Below are 7,499 nucleotides of genomic sequence, written 5' to 3' on the forward strand. Positions count from 1 at the left end.
TATTTGGCACTTGACACAAAATAATTGCTCAAATTGAGACGCGCATCGCATGGTGGATCCGATTAAGGGAGTCATCCTAGTTCGTCTACCTTCCACCTTTTGAAATTTCCCTCTACTGAACAATGCCGGCTCACTATTTTTATTTGATTAAGGTTAAGATACATTATTTCTTTGGAAGGTGATTTCAATTAGTGAAGAGGATTTGTGCTTCTCATTGGCACCATGTAGGCAGAAGCAGATTTTTTGTATGAATGTGTAGCTTTTGGTTAGCGGGAGACATGTTGTCTTTTATATGATGCCAATTCTGACGTGCCTTTTTACGACTTGTTTTACACCTTTTCTCACTTTTCCTTCAATATTCTGTGGATATTTGTAACCTTGAAGCATGACCAGAGGCCAGTAACCTCATTTATTCAAGCGAGGAAAAACTGCCTCTGATGATGAATACACGTTGGAATATGACACCCATGCCCCCCCCCCACCCTCTCCATGCCAGAGGAGCTACGTTAAAGGCTAGACCAGTGGTTGCCAAAGCGGGGTAGACATACCCCCAGGGGTACGTCAATTGCCATTGGGGGTTCGTAAATAAAAATGAAACAACAAATCGGTGTCAACACTCAAAATTACAAATGCGCCCGAATGCCTCACAGTGCAAGGAGACTGCAGCAGGAAGGTTACTTTGTCCATTTCATCATCATTTGGTTTATATTGGCCTTCCAATGAATCCCTGCATGGCCACAGCTACAACGTGAGTGTATTTACTCCAAAAAGATGCTTTATTATTGGCTGGATGTATTTTTGTATTTCAGATACTATTAAGAAGCAGGAAGAGGTTATTTTAGAGTTGGGACACCATGGAAAGATCCCAGTCAGATAATGGACACTTCATACTCAACAAATAGGATCAACTTGCAAGTTGCCGCTGCATTCAGGGACACTTGTAAATCACAGCAAACACACCCACACATTCACATGCAGCCCAAAGTAGGTGATATTTACAAAGACAACCGCTTGTTGATCATACAACAATAAGACAATGTTGTATACCGTATTTTCCAGACTATAAGTCACACTTTTTTTTATAGGTTGGCTGTTCCTGCGACTTATACTTCAGAGCGAATGATAAATGAAAAAAACTGTTTGTTACATAAACACTGGCCACCTTTTCTGTTTATTTTTTGTGTAGCTGAATAAGCATTGTGTTAGCATATCTTACACCTATTCAGCCTGTTCTCTATTTTTTTATTGTTAGAACTTGCCTTCCAAGACGACGTAATGTCTGTTTTGGTCAAGTAGTTTCAAATGCGACTTATACTCCAGTGCAACTTATGTATGTTTTTATCGACCTAATTATGCATTTTTGGCCTTGTGCGACTTATACTCCGGAGCGACTTATAGTCCAAAAAATACGGTAATGTTCTAACTTTAATGTTCTAACACCTAATATCACCATGCAAAATTCACATTTTTCACCCGAAATTACTATCAAATGGATAAACCGTTGAATTATGATCAATATTTCAAGTGAATTAACATAATAAGGTTTATGTTTTTTTTAAGTGTGCAGGAATAGGGGGAACAGGGCTTCACATCAAACACAAACATCTCAAGGGGTACGTTACTGTAAAAGGTTTGGAAACCTTTCAAAGCATCCATCCATACAATAATAATTTAGCTATGTTTTTGAAAAAAATCCAATGATTAAAAAAAATCCAACTTTGTGTGAGACCATGAATGCATCCGGACTGATTGCATGAGCACGAGGATGAGCAGACAGGATGCTATTCCGTTCTCTCTCGCACAGGGAAACATGAAGAAAAATAAGTCATACTTTCCCAGAGCTATTTGACATTTAAAAAACTGCTGCATGGGAACTTGATGGCGCAAGAGTAAACAAATCAGGTAAGTTTATAGTAGTTTACACATACATTTCTGTAAGTTTATCTCCAATACTAGTACTCCAACTCGTCTTTTCTTATCTGAACTACTTTGATACCCCCAAATTCCCCCCAACGTTGTTTTAAACGTATGTTTTGCGGCTTCAGGCTATTTTTCGTTCTTTTTTCGGCTCTTTTCATAGTAAAGGTTGCCGACCCCTGCCCTAACCCTAAAAAGAACCGGCCCAATGGACTTCTGACCAACCATGAAGACACTGGAGTGGCTCCCCAACCGTGGACCACCTTCAGTTTGCCTATTGGACAAACGTTAGCGAGGAAGACTCCATCCTCTACCTGCTGCATATTGAATTATAACGTTCTCCCTAATGTAATCAAATCTAATATTGACCGCCATTGTTTTAAAGTTTATTATACTTAGCTACTACCTCAGTCCCTCCAGTCTTTTGTCAAAGTTTTACGTTTTATGAAGTGCAATATAGGAAGCAGAGCCACTTGGAAGCACCCGTTAAATGACATTCATTTTACATGCATGTCCATGCACATGTATGTACAGTAACTAGTGAAGCCTGACAATGTTGCCTAGCCCAATTGAAAACCTCCCACAGGAGTCAAGTGTGTGTGTGTGTGTGTGTGTGTACCTAGCTGTGCTCTAAATCAGTGAGACTGGAGTCATGGTAAGGTATTCTTTTTTTTTTTTTTTTACACACCTTTCGTCTGCCTTGTTATTCATGCATGAAAAAGCTCAAACCAACGGGCTGTTTTTCAAATTAAAAGTGCTGATGCATTTCAAACCAGCAAGCGAGCATCAGAGCAATAACTGTGGCGAGGGAAGGAGGTTGAGTGGGAGTGGTGGTGGTGGTGGAGAGGGGGTTGTTTTGGATTTGCACTCACTCTAAATATAAAAAGCATGACGGCGAAGGTGTTAAGTGAACTTCAAATCTTAAGACTTTACAATATGATGTGTGTGGGTAACTCATCACGTGATGATGTAGGCATCCCGAGAACAGAAGACGTGTGATGGTGCTAAAAATAAAGAAGATTCTGTGAAAAACAACACTGAATGAAACAAAAAACCTCTCATGCATAAGGCCCCGAACCCGCCCCCCCATACGCCACATAGATCAATAAGATGCACCCTTAATGTATGGACACAGCAAGGAGTTATCTTTTTTAATCAGCATACACAGTAACCTCAACCGGGAGCTTAACCAGATCCTGATGGATCACACGTTACGTTTTCGGACTTAATTGGTCCTCCTTCGTTTTTTTAAGTCATGCACTTGTTCCCCAGGTAAGGTGACATATTTGACAGGCGAAAGAATGGCCTTCTGGAGAGGGAGGGGGGCAGAGGGTGGGAGAAGGAATGTAGGCCACTCGCATGCGTTCACAAATATCCAATGTAATTAAATGACTTCCTTGTCAAAAGGCAAGTGAGAAACACGACCGCGCCACAAGACGTAGGAAAGCAACATGCGTCAGCATTGTGCCGCTGCTGGACGGTCACATGACACTTATGCAATACGTCTAAAATATGCACGAATCCCACGGCTATTTAAGGAGGGAGTGCCTGACACAGTGTGTTGTTTGGAGGTCAGCTCTCGCATGTGGTTAGTATTCAGTACTCCAGAAAAGTATTTATACTGTATGTACTTCAACACAGCACGCTGATGATCCTGAGAGAACCGCACGCAAAGGTCACAGAAGTTCCTGTCTGCATCGCTTTGCCTTTTTTGGGTCATTCTGGGCCAAATGCTCCCGCTCAGCCTTTTTTTTTTTTATTTCCACCTGGTTCAGTACCGCTGACACGATATCGTTGGATATACTTCTTCCATAGTACTGTTTACAATGGTATATGACGGTATATTACAGTAGAATATGGAACGGTATGGTATAGTTCAGTAAAGTAAGTACAGTATAGTTTTAAAGAAAAACTGTATGTTTATGTTAAACATGTGTATTTCTTTTTTCTGTGCGTTATTAATATATGAAAACAGCTAAAACTAAAGAAGTGCTAAAGTACTTCCAAAAACATTCAACAGTATCCAATACTACAGTACTATATGTAATAGTATTGCATTGGAAGAGGCGACTTAACAAGTAACAACATCTTTGAGAGAGATAAGAGATCAAATATACATAGCCTGTTTTCTTTAATGATCTCACAAACACACACTTTCACTATGAGTACCCCCCCGACCCCTGACCTGGACAGGTTGAGATCAGATCAGCCTCCTGATCCAGACTTTGGATGGTTTTCTAACCATTCTCTCCAGCGCTGGAATTGCTTAAACGGGAGTTAATTGTTCAACTGACTCTTTGACTCAGTTATTTCACAGTTGGAAGATTCAAGGAACCCGGGTAGTTTCAGCCCTGGTAAAAAGGGCCGAACCAAACGACTCTTTAAATATAGAATCAATTTGGAGATTTTCTCATCATGCCGTTGGGAACACTGTGACCACCGTGGGTCAGCATACATGGGGGCGCTCCACTCCTGCTCTCAGTTGCATTCAAGTTGGGATTTCCGGGTGTTTGTATTTACGAACCGCAGTGTGCTTTGTGATGCTTGCATCGCGTGCTGAAGTCTGGCAGCCTCCCTTGGGAGCAGTTTGTTCAATTTAAATGTCAGTATCGACCGGGCAGCAGCATGAAGTGATTTAGATTGAAATCCTTCCGCCATTGTGGTATTACTGTGCCTTTATCCGTTTAAAGACTGCACATGTAAATACCACCTCAGGTTGTCCATTCCTACCAAGGTGAAAGGACAGCGAGGAGCCTTTCTGCTGTCATTTCCTACCATGTCCTCTAATGCAGGGCTGGGAGCGTGGACATGCTTTTCAGGCGCTGTTGTCGGAATTCAATAGATTTGGTTTACTGCAGCTATTTGTGTCAAATTGCCTGGCTTGATAAGTGCGGTGGCACAGGAGTCTCCGGCAAGGATGTGACACATCTGAGTGAGGAATGTGGAAAATCCATAAGGACTGGAGCTGGAGAGTCCAGACAAGCTCATCAAATCCAACTGGCTTGTCTCGTTGTTGCGTGTACAGCAATGATTCAGCTATCTAAAATGGCTTAACCTGTACTGAGTCTTGAGTATTTTTATTTTATTTTTTATTTTTTGAGGTCCCAGTTTGACCGGGTTGTTAAAGTGCACGACATGACCCTTGGCAGCAGCAGCTGCTCACCAAATAGCACCCTCTCTGCTTACATGTCAGCCTAATAAAAATATAGCATAAATCTATAGAAGTCTGAAGGTCACCATCAGACATTAAAAGCCACACAAAGTCAACATTTAAAGTGCATTTTATGGTTGGTTTTAAAGCAGCACCCTGCAAAGAGCATCCTGACATACCTGGATAGTTGCATAATAAGCAATAAACTGCAGAAAACTTATTTGATGTATTATTTGTATCTCAAATGCCAATGAATGCACCTTGAAAGTTAATATCAGGGCAGCCACCCACGAAGAAATCACTTTGCATCATCCCAACACGACATACACGCCCTCACCCTCAGCTCTTGAGGGATATTAAACAATACGCATGCAGGGATGAAACAAAGTTCCATGCAAATATCCCCCATCTTACCTTCACGCCATAAGTTGGAGTGGGTCTCTATGTGTTGCTGCGTGGGCTCTATTGCCCTCCGGTTAAATCCAGCATCCACAGTTACCTCCCACTTTTATTATTCTTCATTTGCACCTTGATGACTTGTCTCACGTCTGGCAGCGAGTGATGGGTGCATCGGCTCTTGTAGGCGGCATCGGGCAAAATTAAAAAAAAACCCTCCAAAAATCGATAAATCAGAAGAAATGTATTCACCGTAATACAGAGCCCTCTAATGCATAACTGGGCGCAGGTTGTGAAGTTAAAAAGAAATATAATCTCCTCTTTTTCAAGATGCAAGAGCGCGCGTTTCCTCGCTTGCTGCAGCTTTTACGCACGGAGTTACCTTCCGACTGAACGGGAAGGCGCACAGTGCTGCCAGCCAGGAGGCGTGTGTGGAGGGTGGGGGGGGGGTGAAAAAGGCGGGGTTACATCTGTCCAGCCCCACACTTTGTCTTTATAATAATAAAAATAATAATGGGCGGAAGATCGCTCACACAGTGTCGACCTCATCAGTCGTGCAGCACCATTAGCGGATGCTTATTGTCTGCGAGGTCCGAAGGCGCGTAATGGTGTCTTGGGAGGGAGGGTGGGAGGGGTGGGGGTGGTAATGTAGCAGGAAATTAAACAAGAATTAAAATTACATTTGGAACCGTGCACTTGAAACAGCGCAATATGCATTGTAGTTCACTTTGGTAGGCTCCTGCAAAGGGGCACCCCATGAAAAAAATCACCTTGGGCCCCCCCAGCTGTTTCCGGAACATGTCTCACTAAATGTAAACAAAATGTAAAATTGTAACATTTATGAAAAACATTAAATAAAACAACTTATATAATAACTTTATTTACAATAATTAATCTTTTAACTTGAAAACAAAAAATTGAATAATTATATGCAAAAATAATTTGGGTTTGAATTTCTGACACCAATATTTTTAATATATATATTAAAAATAATATACAATATATTTGTTCTTTTTTCATAATTCCTCTTTCTGGGACAGGGAGGGGTAAATATGTCAAATATATGCTATATATGTATGTGCCCGTTGATTGGCTGGCCACCAGTCCAAGGTCTATACCTCACCTCTTGCTCGGGAGTCAGCTGGGATAGGCTCCAGCATATGGATGAATACTTTAAATGGTTTACTAACTAATTAAAACGCCACGTTTAGTCTTTTCATCTCAACTCAAGGGACGTTACTTCTTTGAGGAAATATAGAAACTACCTGTCGTCAACCCTTCATTGACTGTACAGGCAGTTCTTAAGCATATTTCAAGTGTAAAAATAAGTTCACCACTGCTTCAAAGTATTGACTGGTATTTTCCATTTTTGTTGTATTTATTTACATGTCAACATGCCGGAATGAACCAAAAGGCTTTCTTATCTTTCGTCCCTAGTCTTAATCCCATTTACTAAAAGTGTATATGTAGTCATGTATGTTGTCTTAATCCCATTTACTAAATGTATATAATCTAATAATGGGAACAACATCATTCAAAGCCCGGATACCAACATCAGTACCAGTCGGTGTATAGTTAGTGTTGGCGGTTCTGGTTATCAATAAGGCATCTTGAATATAGTTTATGTGTTGGGGGTGAGGTTCCACTCAGTAGCAGCACAAATGGTGAAAGCTGTTGATCCAAATACACTTTTCCTACAGGGAATAATAATCTTCCCTCTCAGCGCCTCTCGTTCTGCTATGAACAGCTGTTGGAATGTTGACGAAATGTTGAAGATAACCCGGACATCATATTTCCAGACACCTGGTTGTTGCACATATGTATATATTATAAATGGATACCTATACAAAGATACTAAATATTTTGATTGAAAATGTCAGATTTTTTTGCATCACACTTCCCTACACAAAAACACTGTACATTTCCAGAAACCTGCCCTGGAAAACTAAATGGAATGGGACCCTACAACTGACTTTTTAAACGAGTACCTCTCCGATACTGTCAATCAAAAGTTAGCATTATTACCGTTTGCCAA

General features: G+C 41.0%; 1 protein-coding gene across 1 annotated transcript in view; it reads right to left on the bottom strand.

Moving 5' to 3' along the window:
- drd2a (dopamine receptor D2a) overlaps window positions 1-5,860 on the bottom strand; it is a 46,428-nt gene extending 40,568 nt beyond the window's left edge. Inside the window, exon 1 of the mRNA XM_058079892.2 lies at window positions 5,483-5,860. The gene's annotated coding sequence lies outside the window, so the exon portion shown is untranslated. The remainder of the gene's footprint in view (window positions 1-5,482) is intronic.
- Between the last annotated feature and the right edge of the window lie 1,639 nt (window positions 5,861-7,499).

Source organism: Doryrhamphus excisus, linkage group LG8 (genome assembly GCF_037039965.1).
Source record: "Doryrhamphus excisus strain RoL-2023G ecotype Guam linkage group LG8, RoL_Dexc_Guam_v1.1, whole genome shotgun sequence".
Classification (NCBI taxonomy): Eukaryota; Metazoa; Chordata; class Actinopteri; order Syngnathiformes; family Syngnathidae; genus Doryrhamphus; species Doryrhamphus excisus.